The sequence below is a fragment of the Cnephaeus nilssonii genome, assembly GCF_951640355.1.
Source record: "Cnephaeus nilssonii genome assembly, chromosome: 11".
Lineage (NCBI taxonomy): Eukaryota > Metazoa > Chordata > Mammalia > Chiroptera > Vespertilionidae > Cnephaeus > Cnephaeus nilssonii.
Genome location: NC_137082.1, coordinates 12,369,636 through 12,396,384, shown reverse-complemented (window position 1 = coordinate 12,396,384; position 26,749 = coordinate 12,369,636). Strand labels below are relative to the sequence as shown.

At 43.3% G+C, this 26,749-nt stretch overlaps 1 protein-coding gene across 5 annotated transcripts in view; it reads right to left on the bottom strand.

Moving 5' to 3' along the window:
* The window catches only part of STAU1 (staufen double-stranded RNA binding protein 1), a 78,349-nt gene extending 58,472 nt beyond the window's left edge, over positions 1 to 19,877 (bottom strand). For 3 of the 5 annotated variants that reach the window (XM_079784876.1, XM_079784880.1, XM_079784879.1), the window contains exon 1: positions 19,649 to 19,877. The gene's annotated coding sequence lies outside the window, so the exon portion shown is untranslated. Of the gene's footprint in view, positions 1 to 3,437; positions 3,509 to 19,648 lie in introns of all 5 variants that reach the window. The other 2 variants (XM_079784878.1, XM_079784882.1) reach the window with 2 other exon arrangements.
* Between the last annotated feature and the right edge of the window lie 6,872 nt (positions 19,878 to 26,749).

Here is a 26,749-nt window from a genome sequence, read left to right as displayed (position 1 = left end):
TCTCCTAGCTCACTTATGCGGTCCTCTGCTTCTTCTATTCTACTCCTGATGCTTTCTATTGAGTTCTTTACAGCAGCGATGTCATTTTTCATTTCTTCTTGGTTCTTCTTCATTTCCTCTTGGTTCTTACTCATATTGTCGAATTTGACTTCCATTCTTTTCAGCCACCTTATGACCATTTCTCTGAATTCTTTCTCTGATAGGTTGCTTGCGTCTAATTGGTTTACTTCCTTTTCTGGTGATGCCTGCTTTTCTTTCCTATGGGGGCTGTTTCTTTGTCTCCCCATGGTCTCTCTTCTCCGGATGTTGGTTATGTAGTTCTCTCTCTCCTGCGTTGATTTTTTTTAAAATTTCTTTATTGATTAAGGTATCACATATTTGTCCTCGTCCCCCCGCTCCCATCCCTCCTGCGTTGATTTAAAGGTACAAAATACAACACAACCAGGTACAACACACAAGACACTGAACAGAATTGTATTCACGATATTAATAACCTCCAATAAAGGTGACCACCAGAGAAAGACAAAATAGGGGATAGGAGAGGAAGAGGAAGAGTGAAAAAAAGAACAAAAGAAGGAGCGTGACAATGAACTTAGGAAAAGAGGGAAAAAAAAGTAAGAGAGACAAGAATGATACTAAGAGAAAAGGGGAACAAACTATATATATGGGGAGTAAACTCCAATAGAACAACCACCAATCCCAGCAAATGCCAGCAACACGAATCTGGAGATTAATACAAACTACAACACCAACTAATATCAAGTGAGGCAAGGGAAAACAGAAGTAAAAAAGAAACAAAAACAAAGCAAACAAAAGAACCAAACAAACACAAAAAAAAGAATAAGCAAAACTATCTCACAAAAAAGCATAAAAATTCAATCTAATCAATATTCGAGCAAACAACAACAAAAGGGCAGAGAGAAAAACAATTTTTTATTTTTTTTTAGTTAAGGTAGTGTAGAGAGAGGTGAATATGGACTTGGAGCAGGGGGTTGGAAATTAGATATATAAGAAGGGTGAAATTTTATAAGAGGGTAAACAGAGTAGGGAAAATCTAAAGAAGAAAGGGTTAAGAAAAACAGGAGACCAAAAGGGGAAAGGTTAGGAAGAGAGTGATGGGATAAAGTTAGCGTTGAGATAGGGTAAAACGATGCTAAAGGGAAGATGCAAATAGAATGTAGGACACTAATCCCAAAATAAAACAAAGAGAAAATCAAATGACACTTTAAAAAAAAAAAAGGTAAAATAATAGTAATAATAATGCTGATTGAAAATAAAAATGTAATAATTAAAAAGTTGAAAATCGAGTGGGGGAAAAAGAAAAAAAATTAGTCTCTTAAGTAAAAGATGCAAAACATGAAAATTAAAAATTAAAATTAAAAAATTAATAAAAATAATAAAATGTGCAGTAGTGGCGGTCATTCACTTCCTCTATTGTTCTGTTTGGTACACCTGTTTCCCAGTCTGGGCAGAATTGCAGTTCCCTGCGTTGCACTGCGCCTCAGTGTTGTAAGCCAGTCCTGATTTTTAAGCAGGCGGTGTCTTAATTTCTCTTATTTATTTTTGATTAAACCAGAGACAATTTGTGTTTCAGCCCCTGGGTGGCAGTGTTTCTGGATTGACTTCCGGGCCTCTCTAGCTTTATTTTCCCTATGGCACTCACTGCCGGTTTGTGGAGGTGTGCGCCTCAGAGCTGCCTCTCCAATGGTCACTCTTAGCTCTGCTCCCAGGTTCCGGAAAAACAACTTCCTCCTGCAGTCTCTCAGGGTATTCCCCAACTGGGTTTTCCTATGTATTGGGCTTAGTAAACAGAATCGGAAAAAGCCCAAGTGTGCACACAGTGGGTCTGCGTGCAAGACTAAGCAGCCTGCACTCCTTTGAAATTCCTAGTCTGACCCTCCTCGTCAGATCCAAATGGGTTGCTTTTTAGAGATGCCTTCTGTTAGCAGCTCAGAGGACCCCCTTCCACATTCACGGATCACGGCAGTCCCACCAGCCGCGGATTTTTCTAGGCACAGACTTTCCCGGTCCTCCAGTTCCCACCACTCGCGCGTTTCCCTCTCCCGCCACCGGGACAAGAAACCTCACCTTATCCCAGGTGAGATCTGACCTTTCCTTGGTGTAGTGAAGAGTTCCTTTGAATCCGCATGTTTGCGCCGATTGGGGACCCGTGTTCTAGTGATCACAGATGTTCAGTGTTTGCCTTGTTGTGGAAAATCGGGCTCCGATAAAATCCTCTTTCCTTTGCAAGATGGCGAGGTTTCCCCCTCTGAGCCCGCAGCTCCAGGAGGGGACCCAGCCACTGTGGGTGCTGCACGGTCAGGGGAACCCTGCCTAGCACTCCCCCACCTTCTCCTGGAATTTAGCTGTCCCTTAGCTTGCTAACAAACACTCCCCATGCAAACCTCAGCTGTTCTTTCTTTCTGTTCCAGGACCAGGCTCGGAACACATCTGCCTACTCTGCCACCATTTTCTCCTCCCCAAGTCAGTGTCAGCAACCAACAATTTTAAATTAAATCAGACTGAGTTGTGGCTTTCAGTTTTACTCCCAATTCAGATAGCAATTATGCATCCAACTTTTGGCAAGCCACTGCCCACAGCCTCAGTTTCCCCAAATCACTTTGTAATGGAATATTTGACAAAGCCTCAGTCCTAGCAATCTGAGAGCTAAAACCCTGAAGGAATCCTGAGGTGTGATAAGTTATTCAGTTCTTTGAGGGGTGGGGGGGAAAGGCATTATACAAAGTCAGTGTGATGAGTCTAAATCCATTCACTGAGCTTTGTATAATTTCTCTAATTTCATGATGCTTCAATTTCCTCATTCCAAAGGATGTTGGATTAATATGTCCACTACTGCCACCTCAGAGATATGATATGATGATGTGCTTTCAATTCTTAGAAAGTGCTAAAAAACACAAAGCAGTGTATTTTGCACATAAAAGACTGTAAAACCCTAGGAGCACTCTTATAAAACTTTTTTGGTCTAAATGATCACAGCCAGTAGTAAACAGAATTTGAATCCTAACCCTATCTTATGATAGAAAACAAAGCTGAACTAGTTCCACAGGTTTGAAAAACAAGTTTAACATAAACAATCTGAGAAATCAAAGGCAAACTACAAAAGTTTCTATAAACAAGACACTTATTTGACGAGTAATGTTAATGACTTCAGTATTCAATTTTTACATCTCTACATTTAAAGTATATGGCAATGCCGGCTAGCAGGTTTTACATCTTGCCAACAATTTCCCTTGCATTTAATTACTTTCTAATTAAATCTCATGAGTAAAAAGAAATTCAAACTATATAAAATATCTTCTGTTTCTCTAATATTATAGCCAGAAGTAAATGTCATTTTCCACATTAGTCAATGAAAATTTTAAAAAATATTATGAATTATGAACAGGCCTGAAATTATAGAGCCAAATTATGTGTACCTTAAAAAGAGGTGTTCCAGGAACAATGTTGTTGTGGTTCAGGTCTGAGAGGTTATGTGGTTAGAAAATCCCTGGAAAGTAAGAAATAATAATTTACAGGATATATTTTTCTGAAAATGAATATATATATGGCTAAAAGTTTTGGGGAAATCTAAAACTTCCAAGTAGGAAAGTTTCCAAAAACATGATGTCCTGGATTGGCACACTCTAGAGCAGTGATGGGCAACCTTTTGAGCTTGGTGTGTCAAACTTCGCCAAAAAACTGAGCATAACTCGGGCAGTGTGTAACTTTGAGGAAAAACATTATTTCGCAAATGTTTCATCCTCAGGAGCAGCAAATGTTTCATCCTCGGCATGCGGCGAGGCGGCCGCGTGTCATCAGAAATGGCTACGCATGTCAGTGCTGACACGCGTGTCATAGGTTCGCCATCACTGCTCTAGAGTCTACAAAAGGCATGACTCCATAAACATGAACATAGGAGACAGTAGAAATTTCCTTTTCGGTGTCAATTACTTCCTGATAAGAGAGCTGTGAATGCCTAAGATTTACTTTTCAAAGAAGGAACTGGACATCATATATTGCCTGATCACACAAGCCTGATTTTTAAACTGTTTAACTACTAGTAAGTATTTTATTTATAAATTAGAGGCCCGGTGCACGAAATTCGTGCATGGGTGTGTGTGTCCCTCAGCCCAGCCTGCACCCTCTCCAATCTGGGACTCCTTGAGGGATGTCCGACTGCCCGTTTAGGCCCGATCCTAGGGATCGGGCCTAAACGGGCAGTCGGATATCCCTCCCACAATCCAGGACTGCTGGCTCCCAACTGCTCACCTTCCTGCCTTCCTAATTGCCCCTAACCGCTTCTGCCTGCCAGCCTGATCACCCCCTAACCACTCCCCTGCCAGCTTGATTGATGCCTAACTGCTCCCCTGCCAGCCTGATTGCCCCTAACTGCTCTCCCCTGCAGGCCTGGGTCCCCCCCAACTGCCCTTCCCTGCAGGTCCGGTCGCCCCCAACTTCCCTCCTCTGCTGGCCTGGTCACCCCTAACTGCCCTCCCCTGCAGGCTTGATCGCCCCCAACTGCCCTCCCTTGCAGGCCTGGTGCCTCCCAACTGCCCCCCCTGTTGACCTGTTCGCCCACAACTGCCCTCCCCTGCTGGCCATCTTGTGTCCTCATGGGGCCAGCCATCTTTGGCCACATGGGGGCAGCCATATTGTGTGTTGGAGTGACAGTCAATTTGCATATTACTCTTTTATTAGATAGTATAGAGGCCTGGTGCACGGGTGGGGGCCAGCTGGTTTGCCCTGAAGGGTGTCCTGGATCAGGGTGGGGGTTCCCTTAGGGCATAGGGCGGCCTGGGTGAGGGGCCTGTGGTGGTTTGGAGGCCAGCCACTCCCCCCGGCAACCCAAGTGGAGGCCCAGGTATCTGGGGTTTGTCTTCTATAATTGAAACTTTGTAGCCTTCAGCAGAGGCCAGGGCAGGCCAGGAACTTGGCTTCCTCCATCGCCGGGGAAACCCAAGCCTCCTGCTCGCTCTGTGGCCACAGTCATTTTTATTGGGATTTATTTATTTTATATAATTGAAACTTTGTAGCCTTGAGCAGAGGCCTGGGCCAACCAGGGTGTGCAGGAATCTTGGCTTCCTCCATTGCCGGGGAAATCCAAGCCTCCTGCTCGCTCCGTGGCCGTAGCCATCTTGGTTGGGTCAATTTGCATACTCGCTCCTGATTGGCTGGTGGGCGTGGCTTGTGGGTGTAGCAGAGGTATGGTCAATTTGCACATTATTCTTTTATTAGATAGGATGCCCTTACCATGTGCTTGGTGTGCAAATACAATTTAGATAGGAAATTTTACAAAATGGTTAGTTTAAATTGCAAAATACGATAAAGCATATTATCTCTAATAAATCCAAATCATAATCCTTCTTTAGGATTTTAAGTGACATAAGAGTTTAATTCTCAAACTCTCAGGTCTGCTTTATCTAGAGTTGTCCCACCTTTTAACACGTTAAGCGCCCAGTCACCCGTGACTGACACTATACTTTCTGTCCAAAGATAAAACAGGCTGGGTGCTTAGCATGTTAAATTGCAGGAGTCAGTAGCAAATAAAATTTCTCACGTTGAGATGCTTTGCCCTAACCGGTTTGGCTCAGTGGGTAGAGCGTCGGCCTGCAGACTCAAGGGTCCCAGGTTCGATTCCGGTCAAGGGCATGTACCTTGCTTGCGGGCACATACCAAGTAGGGAGTGTCCTCATTGATGTTTCTAACTCTCTATCCCTCTCCCTTCCTCTCTGTAAAAAATCAATAAAAAATATTAAAAAGAAAGAAAGAAAGAAAAGACCCTGGGACTGACCTGGGGCAGTCCATTAAAAAAAAAAAAAGATGATTTTTGCACTATTAGAACATAATTTTACTCACTTCAATTGCTCACTGCTACTGTGACTTAATAAACAATAAAAAATAGCTGTTTACTGTCCAAATGATTTTAGAAATAAAACCTAGTGCTCTTGATTAGCTCTATAATATTTTAACAACTCAAGCTCTTCTTTTTGTAATATACTATAACTAGTGACCCGGTGCACGAAATTTGTGCACATTAAAAGAGGATTAATTAGAGGAACCAAGATGGCAGCAAAGTTAAACAACTAATCTGCTGCCTCGCACAACAATTTCAAAAATACAACTAAAAGACAAAACGTCTACCACCCAGAACCACGGGAAAGCTGGCTGAGTGGTAGATTTACGACTAAGGAGAGAAAGGAGCACAAACGCTGAAAAGCTGAGGTACGGAGGCGCGAATCGGGCTGGAGGCGGGTGACTGGGCACGAGGCTTTTCTTCAACCCGCAGGGAGACAAGCTCCCGATCACTCTGAAATCCAGTTTTTGGGGACACGTGGGGGACCCAGACACCTACGGGGAGAAGCTGGACTCTCGGCCATCGGGTCAGAAAGTGAGAGTGACTTTTTTGCAGAGGTGCGCCCAGCAATCATTGTTTACTGCGCTGGAGTGTGGGACGTGGGGACTTGGAAACGAGGAAAGGCAGAGACGGCTGACGGCAGCCATCGCCGTTTGCCACGCCCTAGCCTAGTGACGCCCTGAGACCCCGCCCCGCCCTGAGGCCCCGCCCCACACATTCTACAAACCTACCCAGGCTCCACATAGCGGCTTTTGCATATAAATGGCCTGTTCTATGGCAGCTTAACCAAATAAACTGCAGCTCCAGTCAGACTGCTCCAAAACCGCCCAAGCAAAGGAGGAGAAAACTAGTCCTTGCTGTAGGCTCCTGCTGGGGGACACACAGTACACAAGGGTACACCAAGAGTGTCCACCTCAGGTAACTGGGAGGCTGACCCATTGAACCAATAGGACACCTAGTACACAAAGCTACCCTACCAACTCAGGGAAGCAGCAAAAATGAGGAGGCAAGGAAACAGATCACAAACCAAAGAAATGGAGAACAAGTGACTGGACATAGAGTTCAAAACCACGGTTATAAGGTTTTTCAAGAATTTCATGGAAAAGGCTGATAAATTTAATGAGACCCTCGAGGATATGAAAAAGGACCAACTAGAAATTAAACATACACTGACTGAAATAAAAAATTTTATACAGAGACCCAACAGCAGACTAGAGGATCGCAAGAATCAAGTCAAAGATTTGGAATACAAAGAGGCCAAGGACACTCCTCCAGAGAAGCAAGAAGAGAAGAGAATTCAGAAAGTTGAAGATAGTGTAAGAAGCCTCTGGGACAACTTCAAGCGAACCAACATCAGAATTATGGGGGTACCAGAAGAAGAGAGAGAGCAAGATGCTGAAAACCTATTTGAAGAAATAATGACAGAAAACTTCCCCCACCTGATGAAAGAAATAGACTTACAAGTCCAGGAAGCACACAGAACCCCAAACAAAAGGAATCCAAAGAGGACCACACCAAGACACATCATAATTAAAATGCCAAGGGCAAAAGACAAAGAGAGAATATTAAAAGCAGCAAGAGAAAAACAGTTAGTTACCTACAAGGGAGCACCCATACGATTATCAGCTGATTTCTCAACAGAAACTATGCAGGCCAGACGGGAGTGGCAAGAAATATTCAAAGTGATGAATAGCAGGAACTTACAACCAAGACTACTCTACCCAGCAAAGTTAGCATTCAGAATTGAAGGGCAGATAAAGAGCTTCACAGATAAGAAAAAGCTAAAGGAGTTCATCACCACCAAACCAGTATTATATGAAATGCTGAACGGTATTCTTTAAAAAGAGGAAAAAGAAGAAGAAAGATAAAAATTATGAACAACAAATACATATCTATCAACAAGTGAATCTAAAAGTCAAGAGAATTAAAAATCTGAGGAACAGAATAAACTGGTGAACATAATAGAATCAGAGGCATAGAATGGGAGTGGATTGATAATTCTCAGGGGGAAAGGGGAGTCTGTGTGGGGGGTACGGGAAGAGACTGGACAAAAATCATACACCTATGGATAAGGACAGCAGGGGGGAGGTAATGGCAGAGGGGGAGTGGGAACTGGGTGGTGGGGAGTTATTGGGGGGGAAAAAGGAGAAACAATTGTAATCTGAACAATAAAGATTTATTTTTAAAAAAAGAGGATTAATTAGAGGAAATAATTTAATATTGCTATTTGCCCTTTCTCTATAATAGAAGTGTCAGAGATGAAAGAAAATTAGTAAAATGTACCGTATTTTCCGGCGTATAAAATGACTTTTTAACCCAGGAAAATCTTATACGCCCAGTCGTCTTATACGCTGGAAAGTACGCTATATGAAAACTTTCCTCCTGTCAGAGTCTGGGGCGCACCACGGGACCCAGAGTCAAGTCCCCGCTCACCCACATGCGCCTCAAAATCGCGTGAGACCCAGATCCGGCCACCCCCCCCCCCCAATTGGGCTAGATCCAGACCCGGCCAGTCCCACCTTTGTCAAGCCCCGCCGGGCAGGGGTTGCAGCCTCAGGTCCCCCGGCCCAGCACCTGGAGGGGGGCTTAGCCTCAGGTCCCCCGTAAAGCCCCACTAGCAGGGGGTGCAGCCTCAGGTCCCCAATCAATCCCCGCTGGGCGGGGGCATGGCCTGAGTTCCCCCAATCCAGCACTGGGGGTGCACCTTGAGGTACCCCATCAAGCCCTGCTGGGTGAGGGGCACGGCCTGAGGTCCCCTGTCAAGCCCCGCCAGGCAGGGGGGCGCAGCCTCAGGTCCCCTGGCCTGGTGCTGGGTCGGGGGGTGCAGCCGGAGGTCCCCCGGCCTGGTGCCGGGGTGGGGGGCGTGGCCTGAAGTCCCCTGTCAAGCCCCACCTGCTGGGGGGCATGTCCTGAGGTCCCTCGGCCTGGCGCTGAGGTGGGGGGAGCAGCCTGAAGTCCCCTAGCCCAGCACCAGGACGGGAAGCGCACCTTGAGGTCCGCCATCAAGCCCCGCCGGGCAGGGGGGCCTGGCCTCAGGTCCCCTGGCCTGGCGCCAGGGCAGGGGGCGCAGCCTGATGTCCCCCGTCAAGCCCCGCCGGGCGGGGGGTGCGGTCTGAGGTTCCCCAACCTGGTGCTGGGGTGGAGAGCACAGCCTGAGTTCCCCTGACCCAGCACTGGGGGTGCACCTTGAGGTGCTCTGTCAAGCCCCGCTGGGTGGGAGGCACGGCCTGAGGTCCCCTGTCAAGCCCAGCCAGGCAGGGGGGCCCACCCTCAGGTCCCCTGGTCCGATGCTGGGGCTGGGGGCGCAGCCTGAGGTCCCGTCAAGCCCTGCAGGAGGTGTGGTCTGAGGTCCCCCAGCCTGGTGCCGGGGTGGGGGGCGCGGCATGAGGTCCCCTGGCCTGGCGCTGGGGTGGGGGTAGCAGCCTGAAGTCCCCTAGCCCAGCACCAGGATAGGAAGCCCACCTTGAGGTCCCCTGCCAAACCCTGCCAGGCGGGGGGCGTGGCCTCAGGTCCCCTGGCCTGGCACTGGGGCAGGGGGTGGGGCCTGAGGTCCCCCAGCCTGATGCCAGGGCGGGGGCGCGGCCTGAGATCCCCTGTCAAGTCCTGCCGGGTAGGGGGCGTGACCTGAGGTCCTCTGTCAAGCCCCTGGGGGGGGTGGGGGTAGCCTCAGGTCCCTCTCCTCCTTTTTACTTTGCTCTGAGTTGTTGGCGGTTGTTTCTTACTATTTTCGTTATGTCTGACTTTAGCAGCTCCTTTTTCCCCCCAATCTTTTTTTTTAAACAGACTTTTATTTTATTTTTTATATTTTATTGATTTTTTACAGAGAGAAAGAAAGAGGGAGGGATAGAGAGTTAGAAACATCGATGAGAGAGAAACATCGATCAGCTGCCTCTTGCACACTCCCTACTGGGGATGTGCCCGCAACCAAGGTACATTGGTTGCGGGTTAAGGCTCATTGCTGGTTAAGGCTCCTTATGGGAACTTGGCCTCAGCTGTGGGTGCAGCCATCTTTGTGACAGAGTGATGGTCAATTAGCATATTCCCTCTTTATTAGATAGGATAACAACTTTCCAATCTAGAACCATTTGTTCCACAATCTCACCCAATCAAGAACTAACATGAATAAAAAGTGGAAAAGGCTTCTGAGCATCCCAAACATATGTCTAAGACTCACCTAATTGAGTCCATACCTTTTACCAATGGGGCTTTCCTCCATTCAAACCCATCTATAATGAACAATTATGGTAGATTTGGTTATCTAAGTTTCTAGCCCAAAACAGAAGTTAAATAATTAAGATTGGGGGAAAGCCGAAACCGGTTTGGCTCAGTGGATAGAGCGTCGGCCTGCAGACTCAAGGGTCCCAGGTTCGATTCCAGTCAAGGGCATGTACCTTGGTTGCGGGCACATCCCCAGTAGGGAGTGTGCAAGAGGCAGCTGATCGATGTTTCTCTCTCATCGATGTTTCTAACTCTCTATCCCTCCCTCTTTCTTTCTCTCTGTAAAAAATCAATAAAATATAAAAAATAAAATAAAATAAAAGTCTGTTTAAAAAAAAAGATTGGGGGGAAAAAGGAGCTGCTAAAGTCAGACATAACGAAAATAGTAAGAAACAACCGCCAACAACTCAGAGCAAAGTAAAAAGGAGGAGAGGGAAGAAATGTAGCAGTCTGCAACCATTTGGATTTCAAATATCGTTACACAACACAAGTGATGGCTGAGATTCATATACACATTCACACTTCCATAAGTAAACATTTCTTAAAATCCTCCAACCATTTTCAAATGATAATCATGTTTATTACCAATATATGCCATACAGCACTTACTCCATACAACAGCTGAGAACAATTGTGGGTTAAACACAATTCCCCTTTTGTCCACTCAAAAAAACATACTAGAATCCAAGCACATGAATTAAATTCATTGCTTTAGCCCTAGCCAGTTTAGCTCAGTGGATAGTGTTGGACTATGGACTGAAGGGTCCCGGGTTCGATTCTGGTCAAGTGCACATGCCTGGGTTTCGGGTTCCACCCCAGTAGGGGACGTGCAGGAGGCAGCCGATCAATGATTCTCTCTCATCATTGATGTTTCTATCTCTCCCTCTCCCTTCCTCTCTGAAATCAATAAAAATATATTTAATTTAAAAATTTCATTGCTTTATTCATTCAATAAATAATTATTGAACACCTACTATTTGTAGGCACTATTCTAGACATTGAAGAGAGAGGAGACAAATAAGATATAGTCTCTGTCTTCGTGGACTTCACATTTGTATAGGAATAACCTTGAACCCAACACAAATTTAAATAAATAATTCAGTGGCATTTTAATTAGCAGTAATAAATCATTTATAATACACATCACCTCATAACTAAAGAAGACACAAGAGAACATAAAAAATCTCTTGGCTACAAAATGCTGATTTAGGATAAGGGCAAACCAGCTAGCACATGGTTGCCTGGGTATGGTGGGTAAAGCTCTTGATTGGGGGTCTGAGGTTTTAGGTCCCAAACTCGGGTGCTCAGATGAATAATCCTGACCAAGTTACTCTTGCAGGCCTCAACCTTTTAATGTATTAAATGATATTACCTCCACCAATTTCATGATTAATAAAACAATAATCAAAAAAATAATAATCATATGAATCTTGAGTGAATGACTCGTAATGTAAATAAAATGCTTATAAACTGACATGTCATACCAAAGTTAGCTGTTAAACATCACTTTCTTAGGCTATACAGTAAATAATACATAAAATGATATTAAGAAATCACATTCAAAACACACTAAGAAAAAAAATGTAGCAAACTTAAAAAGAACTTCATCATTCCAAAAAGAATACTTTTTACTTTATTCTTTTTTTTATGTTTGGTGCTTATATAGATAAATTCTCAGTTAAAAGGGAAATTAGTAGCTAGTCTAAATGTTCCAGACTATAAAGGTTCACTCTTTCACAAACCAGAAGAAAACTTATTGACTTAACTATATTTGACTGTCATCTAGGTAAAGGGTCATGGAGCCTTAATGAGGTTGGTTAAATTGTGCAACAAAGAACATAAGCATCCAAGCATAATCAGACTTATTATTACATGTAAATTATCTTCTTTCTGACAGAGGAAAGGACTGCCTATCATTTTGTACAAAATCACAATGGTACCAGCAGACAATGGCCCTATTTCTATCAGGGTGGAATCTGCAAAGGTAGAAAATTCATGCATCAGTTAATTTTAATCTATCTAAAGCATGAACTTCAAAAAAGTAAAAACATGCCCTGACCGGTGTGGCTCAGTGGATAGAGCATCAGCCTGCGGATTGAAGGGTCCCAGGTTCGGTTCCAGTCAAGGGCATGTACCTTGATTGCAGGCATATCCCCAGTAGGAGGTGTGCAAGAGGCAGCTGATCGATGTTTCTCTCTCATCTATGTTTCTAACTCTCTATCCCGCTCCCTTCCTCTCTGTAAAAAAATCAATAAAATATATATTTTTTTAAAAAGCAAAAACGTGTTCAGCTCATGGATAGAGCTTCGGCCTGCGGATTGAAGTGTCCAACGTTCGATTCCGGTCAAGGGCACTTACCTCGGTTACAGGTTCCCCGGCCCTGGTCAGGGTGCATGCAGGAGACTACCAATCGATGTATCTCTCTCACATCGATGTTTCTCTCTGTCTCTCCCTCTCCCTTCCACTCTCTCTAAAAATCAATGGAAAAATATCCTCGGGTGAGGATTAATAAAAAATAAAAAAGCAAAAACGTGAGAATCAGACAAAATCTAATTAGATCATAAAGCTCATGCCTGAGGGGAACCATTACAGTAACAATTTAAGAAGTATTATCTGCTCAATTCATCCCCAGAAAAAAACGTATTTCCAACACCTTTTCATGATTAATGAGACACACATATGTCATTATAGACTACACAGTTGCCTGAGTTAAGGTTAAACACAGAATGGAAACTCATACACCATCTCTCACTAAAACCCAATCCAAAAGCAGATTTAATTTCATTGATCTAGCCTTTTAAGGCTATCAATAAGAGATGACTACTACCTGGGTGGACAACCAAAGAGGCTTCTTATTCAGAAGATCACTGATTCAAAGAAATTGTTCAGGATGCAGTTCTACACCAAACAGAACATTACAGTAAGTATTCCTAATATCATCAGCCAGGAAATAGATGTCAGAAATGGCTGGGAAGCAAAAAGAGCAATCACCACTTAACCCTATAAAGTTAACTAGAAGCTTATTTAACTCACTTCCAATTAAGCAGAATACTATAATCTAAAGAAACTAATTTTCTGCCCTAGCTGGTTTGGCTCAGTGGATAAAGCATCAGCCTGCGGACTGAAGGGTCCCAGGCTCAGTTCCAGTCAAGGGCACATGCCCAGGTTGCGAGCTCAATCCCCAATGTGGGGTGTGCAGGTGGCAACCAATTGATGACTCTCATCACTGATGTTTCTCTCTCTCTCTCTCCCTCTCCCTTCCTCTCTGAAATCAATAAAAATATATATTTTTTTAAAAACTAATTTTCTTAGCAACAACCTGGTGTATACAGTTAATAAATCATTTTTTAACAAACTTCATGGCCGAAACCGGTTAGGCTCAGTGGATAGAGCGTCGGCCTGCACACTGAAAGGTCCCAGGTTCGATTCCGGTCAAGGGCATGTACCTTGGTTGCGGGCACATCCCCAGTGGGGGTGTGCAGGAGGCAGCTGGTCGATGTTTCTCTCTCATCGATGTTTCTAACTCTCTCTCCCTTTCCCTTCCTCTCTGTAAAAAAATCAATAAAATATATTTAAAAAAACAAAAAAACAAACTTCATGAAGGATTATAGCAATAATTTAGAGTAAAGCCTCCTTCAACACAAAAAGTTACCAAAACATCCTCCTCCCCATTTACTAAGTACTCCCCCAAACCTTTGAATCAGCTTAAAAATTTCAGTTTAATTTGACTGCAGCAATCTATCACAACAAACAAAAATAAACTGTAGCCCTGGCCAGTGCTGCGCAATGTTTAGAGCATCAGCCTGCACACTGAAGAGTCTCAGGTCTGATTCCCTGATTTCCAGTCAAGGGCACATACCTTGGTTCCCTACCCACCCCACTTTGGGGTGCATGAGGGAGGCAACCAACCAATGTCTCTCACACAACATACAGTGTCTACTTCAACTCTTGGCACAAAGTAAGAGCTGGATAAACAGCAGCTTTTATATTATTAGATAAATTCAATCTGACCTTTCAGATTCCTTTCCTGCATCAAATAACCTTCACTCGATAATTTTAACCTGGCGCATGGTAAGAAAGAACAGCAAATATTATTATCCAGCAAATTCAGTAATTCTGTGCTCAGTCACATAAACATCTATAAATATAAACTTATAGGTACATACCACTTATAAAATTACACAATAAATGGAAAGAGAAAACATGTTGACTAAAATCAACCTACTCACTGGGCAACCAGTTCTAAAAGCTACAACAAAGAGAGACAATCTGATTTAGAGAAAAGACCCTAGGGCACTTAAATAGATTTTCTTAGTTTGTGGTCTCATAGACATGACAAAAACAAACATCTAGGACAATTATGACCTCTGTATCATATTATAACAAAATGGCCTGTTTTGCTTCCATTACTGTTATAAACTCAAAGCCATCATCACACTTCTCTCCCAAATCAGATTCCATATTAAACAGAAACAGGTGAGCCACAGATGTAATCTTTAAAAAACTAATTTTTAATTGAAAGCAAATACTTTCTTGGATATATTTCCCTACTTTTGCTTTCATTAAATATATTTTGAGGGAGCACACTGAATATACTCCTTTAACAAATAAATGAATTGTGTGTAATTCTGGAAAACAATTAAGTCTGCAGATAATTTGCTTCTACCTCCACTTTCCTGGTGACATAAATCACTTTTACATCAACCTTATTCACTACGATGGGAACATAGATATTTTTAAAATAAATTAAGCTATTTGCAATAATTTCACAATTTTATTATTTTAAAAATAATTATATTCTTTGGTAAGGTTTTTTAGTTCAGAGCATTAAGTTGTGGGCAAAACAGATAGGCAAACTATGCACCTGGTGGTATTTAAAATCAACACAGCTAAAAAATAAATAAGTAAATGAATAAAATAAACACAGCTATATATTATAATCCTCTCCATAGTAGGTAAAAACATAGGATTTGGTCAACATTATTCAAGGTTTTAATACTTGATTTATCAATAAGCACATCTTGGTTCATTAAACAATTTCCTTTAAAAAGCAAAGAGTTCTGGCCATAGCTGGTTTGGCTCAACAGATAGTGCATTGACTGAAGGGTCCCGGGTTCAATTCTGGTCAAGGGCACATGCCCAGGTTGCAGGCTAGGTCCCCAGTAAGGGACTTACAGGAGGTAGCCAATCAGTGATTCTCTCTCATCATTGATGTTTCTCTCTCCTCCCCTCACCCCACCCTTCCTCTCTGAAATAAATAAAAATACATTAAAAAAAAAAAAAAAGGCATAGTTCTGACCCAGCCAGTATGGCTCAGTGGTTGAGCATTGACCCAGGAACCAAGAGGTCACAGTTTGATTCTGGGTTAGGGCATATGCCGGGGTTGTGGGCTCGATCCCCAGGGGAGGGTATGCAGGAGGCAACCGATCAATAATTCTCTCTCATCATTGATATTTCTCTCTCTCTCCCTCTCCCTTCCTCTCTCTGAAATCAATAATAAAAAAAAAAAACATTTAAAAGAGACGGACAAGTAGAAGAGAGGTGATAAAGCAAGGGTAGTAAAATGTTAATGGCACAAAGTGATAGATATAGAGGTGACATTAAAATTCTTTAAACTTTGTTATATATTTGTAATTTTTCATAATGAAATATTCAGTAAAAATAACCATAGCAACCATGTCTTCTCATAGTTCAATCTCTAACTTGTAAATTACATTTTTCAGGAAAGCATAAATGCTATATAGTCTTAATTTTGATAAAGTTTTACTTAAGGAAAAGTTCAAGTAGAAAATTGTACCAGAGCATATTAACCACAAAGGTCTCCATCACAAGTTAATTTAAAATAACCTGTCATAGGTCTAGTGGAAAACAAAACCTGTCATAAAATTCTCTAAAAACTTCTGAAGGCTCCAAAATCCAAAATGAGAGCAAGGCCAAAAGCTCTCGTTTGAGGGGAGGAGTTTACATTTCCCCAAATTGAGCAATTCTGTGTCACTAAGTTGGACGTGAAATATGATCCAGTTTGGAGGCTAATAAAAACAAGGCCCTATGACATCCCACAAAAAGATACCTTTTTCCTGAAAGTTTCCTCTTTATTTATACCGGTAAATTTCACTCTCACTCCATCCAGTAAAAGGGCATCAGAGAAAGTTGCCCTGTAAGCTGAGACCCACTCTGTGCCTCTAGATTAAATACTTCTTCATTGTTTTATGGGAGAAGAGACTCTGGATGAAGTAGCACAGGATATTCCCATGTTTAATGATTACACCCAGAATAATGTTAATGGTTGGACTTCAGAATTGGAGGAGGGGAGGGAATTCTATGAGTCATGCTCATTTTTAAACTTAAGATAATCTGTATATAAAAGAGCTTTCTGGCTGAATTTTAAAAGAGAACAATAGACTGAATAAACTGTATTTATGATAACAATTCCAAAAACATAAAAGTTTTACTTTAAGCCAACTAGGAAGTACTAAGCATTTTTTTATTTTTTAAATATACGTTTATTGATTTCACAGAGGAAGGGCGAGGGAGAGAAAGATAGAAATATCAATGATGAGAGTCATCGATCGGCTGCCTCCTGCAGCCCCCTATGGGGGATGGAGCCCACAACCTGGGCATGTGCCTTTGGCTGGAATCGAACACAGGACCCTTCAGTCCACAGGTCAACGCTCTATCGACTGAGCCAAACTGGCTAGGGCCTAAGCATTTTTTAAAATAAAGTACGTTTTGTGTCCTTTCTTAGACACCAAATTAGATTATCCCCCTAAGTTAATTTTAAGAGGTATGCATATCCCTCCCCATCTCTCAGGTTGCAATAACTGAAACATAACATACATTTTTGCCATACCTGATCAAGTTCAAAAATAAACCTACATAACTGAAATAACAATGTTATAGGTCTAAAAGCTGAAAACTGTTCATGACCAGAAATGTGAAAATTAAGTAATAATGACAAACAATATTCCGGTCAACTTCCATTCTAGGAGAGACTTCCTTTAAGCAAGAAAGAAAAACATGAATATCTATGCAATGAATTCATATTTACTAAATTCGTTTACAAATACAGCAGATGGGAAGGTGGGGTCTTTGGAAAATAATTCTACAACAATTTTGAAATCAAATATCCTTTGCTTAATCCTTAACCTAAGGTAATAGCAGCATATTTACACAAGAACTGTAAAGAAACTTTGAAAGTTATTATGAATTATTAACTGTTGTTTAACTTTGACACAAAGCTATTCTCCATTAAAAGTGATTTAACAGGTAGGTCTCTCCACCAAAACAGGATTAGGGATATCTGTATTTCTGATTGCTTTTCAATTACAATCATTAATAGCTCAAGAATTGTTGCTTTTGTACACAAGAAGTATTTTGGATATAACTTTGAAGGGAGGAGGCAAGCACTGAATCAAGAGCTAATTTGGTTGCTAATTTTTTTTCCTGCTGTATAGTAATCATGTATGAAGAAGAGAAGCCCAACAAACAAAATAAGAACTGTGATGCTACTAAAAGTAAATTATGTGACAGATTAAGAGTCTGGGGCAATCTGGTGAAATTATATATTTAGGATTTATTTCAAAATAACCTAGTTGACCCGGCTATAATTTAACAACTGTCAAAGCTGAGTGACCAATATATGGAGATTCACTATACTACTTGAGTTTTGTTATGTTTTCCATAATAAAAAGTTTTTTTAAAAAAAAGTAGGTTACCTACTGCAGTATTAAAACATTTCCCAAACATTACAATTTGTGATATGGCAGAAAACATTGCTATGTCTTCTTTTGCTTATATAGTTGTTTATTTGGGTATTTTTAAAGAGTCATCCAAACAAAGATTTTAAACTAGAAATGATGGTAAGACTATGTCAGAAAATTCTAAGAAAAAGTAAAAAACAGGCCACTTTGCATCGTGAGTTATTGAGAGGTGGGTGTAAATTAAAACAGCTTTAAGCTCAGTAAGGAAATCTACCTAAAATAATCCAATGTACAGGAGCATCATTGACTAGAACACACACACACACACACACACCTCCTAGTCTTTTGTAAATTTGAACCTCCATAAGTTGCATTTCCTTAATGAAAGGTACACCTAAACAACTGAGTACAGAATTAAGAGAAACTCGGTATTTCTTCAGAGTTGCTGTTTTACAAATCCCACCTGTCACCAGGATGACTGAAACTGCTCCCTGTACAATCCAACTGTATTTTTAGTTTGTACTTCAACAAGCAGCAATGTAATGTACATTTGGCAAGCACAACGATTCTTGAGAGCCCAAAATCAACCAAAAAATCTGGTTTAACTCTATTCCCATCACCGTCTAAACAATTAAAGATACAGGCAGAACGCAAGAGTGACCTTAAAAATGTCCCCACAGCCATAGAACAGGGGCAGAACAGACTGAAGCACACATCTTCGCCGGAACAGAAGAAAACTTCCACATAAGCAACACTGCGACACGGAGGTGGGGCAAGGGCTTAAAAGGAAAGTCGGCCAACAAGGACGAGGGAATAAAAGCACAGCTGCAGCGAAAAAAAAAGTTAGAAGTTAGAGATACAGCGCAAGAAAGGACAGACATTTTCCAGCTTCGCACACCCCCCCAACCCCCTCCAGAGCCTGACACACAGCAAGAGCTCCAAAAAGGTTTGCTGAACTCAAGGAAAGCTTCTGCCAGCAACTTTCCCGGGAATGGAATGACAACAAGAAGCCTGATGATGGCAGGAAAGCAGGGAGCTGGTGAAAATCTTGCAGTTGGCTCAGCTGAGGCGATGGAAATAACAGCATCTTTTACAGACTGCCTACTCACAGAGCGTCCCCATTAAATGTACACTCCTTTCAGATATTAACTCCCCCGAATAATAAATCGGCGCTGCAAGTGGGCACGCTGAACATTTCTGCCTCCAAGGAAACCCAGACAGGGAGGTAGGTCAACTTCTGTCCGCTCTACCCACTAAGTTATAGCTTACGGTAATATCACGCTAATAAATTATGCAGATGGTTTATTGGGACACGCTGTGGGTCTGGCACTTTGATAAGCGCTTTATACGCCCCAATTCACTGAACCTTAACGACCTTAAGAGGCAGGGACCTCATCAGCCCCTTTTTCCAACTAAGACACAGGGAGTTGAAGTGATTTGCCTAAAAAGGCACAGGTGGGGCTCAGACCCGCGTCGGACACCTGAGCGGTGCTCCTAACCGCTGTGCTCCAGACCCGGCTGGGTTCTTTCAGGGGCTCCGGCCCTCCGGGGCTTTGACGCGGGGACCCGGTGTCCCTGGCCCGGGAACAGCCTCCGCACCCCGCGCGCGAGGAGGAATGAGGAAAGACGGCGTGGCACCTGTTTCTGGCCCCAACAAGGGGCGGAGGAACTGGGAGCGACCAGGGTCCAGGCCGCGGGGCGCCCCGACGCGGGGGGCGCGGGAGGATCCTCCCCTCCGGGAAGGTCCCGCAGGCTGGGAGAGGCCCGGGGAAGGAGGCGGGGCGCGCGGTCCCGCCGAGGCCTAGGCCCCCACTCGCCGCCCACCTCCCCGCGGCGCAGCCCCGGCGCGGGCCCCGTCAGGCCCCGGCCGCCTCACCTGGCTGCTGCCTGGAGCTTGTCCCCCGACCGGCGGTCCTGGGCGGCGACGGCAAGGAGGGGGAGAAGGAAGGAAGGAGGGAGAGAAGGAAGGGACGGCGGGAGGGAAGAGGCGGAGTGGCCGCGGAGGAGGCGGGCGCCGCCGGGCCGGGGGGGGTCAGAGGAAAGGGGGAGCCGAATCTGACGCGGCCGCCGCGGGCGCAAACGCTGGAGAGCCGCTCCGGCGCCCGCAGCCCGGCAGGAAGTGACGGGGGAGGGGCCTATGCCCGCCCCCCAGCCCCTGCCCGCCTCCCTCTCGGCCCCACCCCCGCCCGCGGTCCGGACCACAAATTCCAGCGGGCTTTGCGGCAGCGCCTGCGCTCGCAAGGCACGCCGGCAGCCTAGCGGGCTGGGGTCTGGTCTTGCTGGAGCCGCCTAGTCCCGCCCTAGGCGCTGGGACCTGCTGGGAGTTGTAGTTCGGCTAGGAGATGGGTCTGGGCTGCTCTTGAGAAGCAGGGCGGGGCCTTTCTTTTTCCTCACCGCGTTCTTTCTTCCGGTTTTTCTCTCCGTCCTTCTCCCCCCTCGGTTCCTTCTTTTCCTACATCCCTCAATTCCTCCTTTCGTAAATGTTTATTAAACGCCTGCTGTATGCAAAGAGCTGACAATACAGTGTGGTGGTAAAGAGAAAGACAAAAATTCCTGCCCTCATGGAGCTTACGTTCTAGTAGGGGGTAAAACACAAAAATAAAGTCAGTAACTTCTACAGTGAGTTAAAAGGCAAGAAGTGCCAAATTACTATTTCTCTCACCCAATTCTAGATAAACTAAAAGTATTTTAGCAGCCATCTTGTATGGCAGGTTGAGGTTTGGGGTGGGGAAACTTTTTTTCCTATTTTTAATAGATACAATAAATAACTATAATTTTTAGATAAAAATCAACTTCTCACAGGGCTTTTATGAACTTTGCATGTTCCCATTCCTTGTTACAAATACATATAATTTATCTTCTAGGAAGGAACACGCAGAATTTAGTGTAACTTCATCGTCACAGTTTCTTACTTCCATCTTCTTCCTAAAGAAATATAAATACGTCTTTTATTATTTGGCAAGAATCAAAAAGTCTTCATGCCTTTGGGAGAGAATATGACAGACAGTCTCTAGGTACAAGTAGAGAAAACAAATCTAAGTGACCCACTCCTGAACCCCACCAGCCCCATGGCTAACCTATGCCTCTAACTACTATTCCTTGGTTATACAAAATGAAAGTTCAGAGTCATTTTCAAAAACAAGGACTATTAAATCTTTAGATTGTTGTTTTTCTTTTTCTACTGTGTTTTTAATTTTAATTAGTTGCTATCACTCTAACACTTACATAATAATCTGAGTTTGTATCATCTCTTTAAAAATGAGGCAGATTTGGCTGCACAGAGCCTGTGAGTGGCAGCTGCTCCCTGAAGATAGACATATTCTTTTCATTTCACCACAGACCCTAACCTGCCCACGTCTCCCATTTATGTTACTTTCCTCTTTGTGTTGACATTTAAGTTTGCAATGCCTGGCCTACTGTGTAACTGCATGGACTAAGAATGGTCTATGGAGCTGAAAACTCACCAGAAAGACAAAAAATCTCCAAATATAAATATGATAAACACAGGAAGGAAATGTACACAGTATTATGGGGGCCTTTATTAGCATCCTGAAGCATGGTAAAGGAAGCAAAGATTTAAAGGAAATGATGGAGGTAACCAGGCAAAAGTGATGTGGGAAGTGTTCTAACCAGTCCAAGTAGGGTGGAAAGCATGTACAAAACCCTGTGGCAGGACAGCATGTGGCCCAGGCTCCAGTTACTATTGCTACAAAACAAATCACTCCCAAATTTAGTGGCTTAAAAGAACAGCAATCATTTAATTATCTCTCATAGATGTGGGTCAGGAATTCAGAAAGAGTTTGGCTGGGTTCTTCTAACTTGGCATCTCTAATACGGAGCTGGACCACTGGGGGATAGAGCACCTGGGCACTGACTGGGTGCCTTCCGGCCTATCCATGTGGTCTCTGCATGAGCTACTTTGAGCTTCCTCACAGCATGGCAGCCTCAGGGCCCTCTAGTTGTTAATTAGAATAGTTAATACTTAAGCTGCAGTGGAATGGCAGCTGAAGGCTTCAAAGAGCAAGGCAGAGCCTCATTGCATTGCCTTATGTGACTTAGTCTTAGACTTCACATTGAGCCATGTCAACTGTAGTTTATTGGCTACAAGCAAGACACAAGCCTGTCCAGATCCAATGGTAGGAGAGTTAGATTCTACCTTCTGACGGGGGGAGAGGAAATGGCAGGTCTGGGACTCAGAGGAAAGGCAGGGCTGGATACACAACATGTGAATATCATTTGGGAGGTAATTGAAGCCTTGGGTATGGCTGTTAATGGATGTTAACACCTGACAAATTATTTCTGTTCCACTCTCATAGCCCCTTAGCACAACTTTGCAACCTTATAATTATTGAATTATTTGCTGAATTTGCTCTGTTTGGCTAGGAGTATATGATCAACTTCTAGGAGGGCATACACTCAGACTATCTTAGTCACCATGGTGTCTCTGGCCCCTAACACAGTGCCTGATACACACAAATTTCCATTAACTGTTGATGAATTACAACCTCTCTTATCTTTGTTGGAGTCCCTAAAAACAAGAAACACCTGTCAGATTGATTAGTGTATGTCAAGGTCACTTATATTATGTGTTACAAGGGAAAACAAGGTTGAGAACTATTTGCTAGTCTAGATGAGTAATCCTCAAGATTATTTGTGGTAGACTGTTCCCCTAAGACTATTTCAGAATCTTAGGGTGACAACAATTAGAAGATATAATGAATAAAAAAGATATAATGGTCCCTATCCGGTTTGGCTCAGTGGATAGAGTGTCGGCCTACAGACTGAAGGGTCCCAGGTTCGATTTCGGCCAGGGGGAACATGCCTGGGTTGTGGGCGCGATCCCCAGTAGGGGGCGTGCAGGAGGCAGCTGATCACTGATTCTCTCTCATCATTGATGTTTCTATCTCTCTCTTCCTCTCTCTTCCTTCCACTCTGAAATCAATAAAATATATATTTTTTAAAAGATATAATGGAAGACCCCATTTATAAGGCAATTAAAAATTCCTAGGAATAAACTTTACAGTAACGATGCACAATCTATGTGAAGAAAAAATTTTAATTCTACAGAAGAACATAGAAAAAAGACTTGAAGAAATAGAAAAATAAACTATGTTCTTGCCTAGCAAGACTCGGCATCGTTAAGATAGATGTTTGATGAGATCTCAATAAAAACACAAACAGGATTTTGTTTTGGAATTAGATGAACCATGTCTAAAATTTTTGTGGAATAATTAACAAGAAAATATTTCTAGCTGAAACCGGTTTGGCTCAGTGGATAGAGCGTCGGCCTGCGGACTGAAGAGTCCCGGGTTCGATTCCGGTCGGGGGCATGTACCTTGGTTGTGGGCACATCCCCAGTGGGGGGTGTGCAGGAGGCACCTGATCGATGTTTCTCTCTCATTGATGTTTCTAGCTCTCTATCCTTCTCCCTTCCTCTCTGTGAAAAATCAATAAAATATATTTTAAAAAAAAAAGAAAGAAAGAAAGAAAATATTTCTAAAAATGCCTGCCCAAGTAGTCAACATACTACAAAACCTTACTAATTAAAACTGCTAGTGCCTAATTCCACAAACCAGTGGAAGACAAGAAAAATTCCCAAATAGAACAAAACACATGTAGGCATTTAGTATTCAATAAAGGTGGCATTTCAAATTGGTGAAAATAAGGTGGGTTTTATTCAATAAATGGTTTGAGACAATTATGTAGCCTCTATGGCATAAAAAAACAACAACAACAACAAGAGTTAAATACATACTTCATATCTTATACCACGAAAAGAGTCATAATGGATCAAGAACTTAAATGGAAAGAAGAAAACCATAAAAAGATGGAAAGAATCCATAATTCCTTATGACCATGATGGAGAAGACCCTTTTAACTATATTTGGACTGCAACTAGAGCCCATCTGTAAACAGTTTATTACCTGCTCAGCACAATAAAAGTACAGAAATTGAGAATAAGCTCTCAGAAAGTTTTCTAGCAAAATGACATTGCCACATTTTATTGTATTTTAACTAAAGTACCAGTCTGGCTCTAACCGGTTTGGCTCAGTGGATAGAGTGTCGGCCTGTAGACTGAAGGGTCCCGGGTTCAATTCTGGTCAAGGGCATGTACCTTGGTTCCAGGCTCAATCCCTAGTAGGGGGCATGCAGGAGGCAGCTGATTGATGTTTCTAAGTCTCCATTCCTCTCCCTTCCTCTCTGTAAAATCAATAAAATATATATTTTTTAAAAAGCTTCCGATGGATTTTTAAAAAAATATTTTTTATTGATTTTTTTACAGAGAGGAAGGGAGAAGGAGAGAGAGTTAGAAACATCGATAAGAGAGAAACATCAACCAGCTGCCTCCTGCACACCCCCTACTGGGGATGTGCCTGCAACCAAGGTACATGCCCTTGACCAAAATCGAACCTGGGACCCTTTGTCCGCAGGCCAACGCTCTATCCACTGAGCCAAACCAGTTAGGGCTGGATATTTTTTTAAAATGTATTTTTTTAAAAAAGGTTGCTAGTTCAAATCCCGGCCAGGGCACATGGACAGATTGCAGGCTCGATCCCTGTTAGGGGCATGCAGGAGGCAGCTGATTGATGTTTCACTCTCACGTCTATGTTGCTCTCTCTTTCTCCCTTCCTCTCTCTCTAAAAAAATCAATTAAAAAATATTTTGTTAATCCTCATGGGAGGATATTTTTTCCATTGATTTTTAGAGAGTATGGGACGGGGAGAGAGAGAGACAGAAACATCAATGTGAGAGGCCCATAGATGGTTGCCTCCTGCAAGCACCCCAACTGGGGCTGGGGATTGAACCTGCAACCCAGGTACATGCTCTTGACCAGGAATTGAACTGGACTGGAGACCCTTCCATGTTCAGGCTGACACTCTAACCACTGAGAACACTGGCCAGGGCAATAACAATATATATATATATATATATCTCCTATCTAATAAAGAGGTAATATGCAAATTGACCATTACTCCAACACACAAGATGGCCACCCCCATGTGGACAAAGATGGCCACCCCCATGTGGACAAAGATGGCCACCCCCATGTGGACACAAGATGGCCACCACAAGATGGCCAGCAGGGGAAGGCAGTTAGGAGGTACCAGGCCTGCAAGGGAGGGCAGTTGGGGGTGATCAGGCCTGCAGGGGAGAGCAGTTAGGGGTGACTGGGCTGACAGAGGGCAGTTGGGGGCGACTAGGCCTGCAGGGGAGGATAGTTGGGGGGACCAGGCCAGCAGGGGAGAGCAGTTAGGGGCAAGAAGGCCAGCAGGGGAGGGCAGTTGGGGGGGGGGACCAGGCCTGTAGGGGAGAGCAATTGGGGGTGACCGGGCCGGCAGAGGAGGGCAGTTGGGGGTGACCAGGCCTGCAGGGGAGGACAGTTGCGGGGGGGGACCCAGGCCTGCAGGGGAGGGCAGTTAGGGGCAATCAGGCTGGCATGGGAGCAGTTAGGCGTTGATCAGGCTGGCAGGGCAGTGGTTAGGGGGTGATCAGGCTGGCAGACAGAAGCAGTTAGGGGCAATCAGGCAGGCAGGCAAGCAGTTGGGAGCCAGCAGTCTTGGATTGTGAGAGGGATGTCCAACTGCCCGTTTAGGCCTGATCCCACTTGGGCCTAAACGGGCAGTCGGATATCCCTCAATGGGTCCCAGATTGGAGAGGGTGCAGGCTGGGCTGAGGGACACCCTCCCGCACCTGTGCATGAATTTCATGCACCGGGCCTCTAGTATGTATGTGTGTATATATATATTTAAATATTTTTTTATTGATTTCAGAGAAGAAGGGAGAGGGAGAGATAGAAACATCAACGATAAGAGAGAATAATTGATTGGCTGCCTCCTGCACACCCTCCACTGGAGAGCGAGCCTGAAACTGGCAATTTCCTGACATGAATGGACCTGTGACCTCCTGGTTCATAGGTCTATACTCAACCACTGAACTACACCGGCTGGGCTATATATATTTTTTTTAATAAAAATATTTTTTTAAGTGACAACAGCCAACACAACCATAGCTGTCTGGTGTGAATGCCATGTCTTGAACCATAAATATATAGGTCATATAATAGAGCTGCTTCTTATTGGTCACATCACATAATAAGGGTGCATCTGATTGGTTAACTTTTGGTACCAGAAATCCTTATATACAAGTATAGGCACCTAACTTTTTTTTAAAACGTCACTTTGGAGCAAAAAGGGTAGGTAATTACTCTTATTTTTTGTAAATAAATCAAAATTATACCTTTTTTTTTTTTGTCAGATTGGCCAAAAATTCTGGTGTGCTGCAGAATTTTAGTAATTTGTTTATGTGTGCCATGAGATGAAAAAGGTTGAAAATCGCTGATCTAGGAAATAACAATAAAGTGGCAGTAGATGTTCTTCATTCACAAGACTGCATCTAAAATCAGGGTATGAAACTTCCCACCATCACAACCACCATTAAAAGAGATCTGAGGCTATACTTAAAAAAAGGAAAATAACAAGTGTTGGCAAGGATGTGAAGAAATTGAAACCTTAATACCTTACTAATGGGAATGTAAAATGGTGCAGCCATTGTGGAAAACAGTTTGGTGATTCCTCAAAAAGGTAAACGTAAGATTTTCATCTTTCCCAGCAATTTCACTCTTAGGCATATATCAAAGGAATTGAAAAGAAGGAATCAATTATATCCTTGTGTGTCAATGTTCATTGCAGCAGTATTCACAATAGCCAAAAGGTGGAAACAACCCAAATGTTCATCAGCAGAAAAATGAATAAACAAAATATGGTATAGACCTACAACAAAACATTATTCAGCTATAATGAAGTCCTGATACATGCTTCCATATGGATGAACCTTGAAAGCAGTATGCTAAGTGAAATAAGCCAGATACAAAAGGACTAATATTGTATATTGCAACATATATGAAATATGTAGAATAGGCAAATTCATAGAGACAGTAAGTAGAGGAGAGGTTGCCAAGGACTAGGGAGAGAGAATG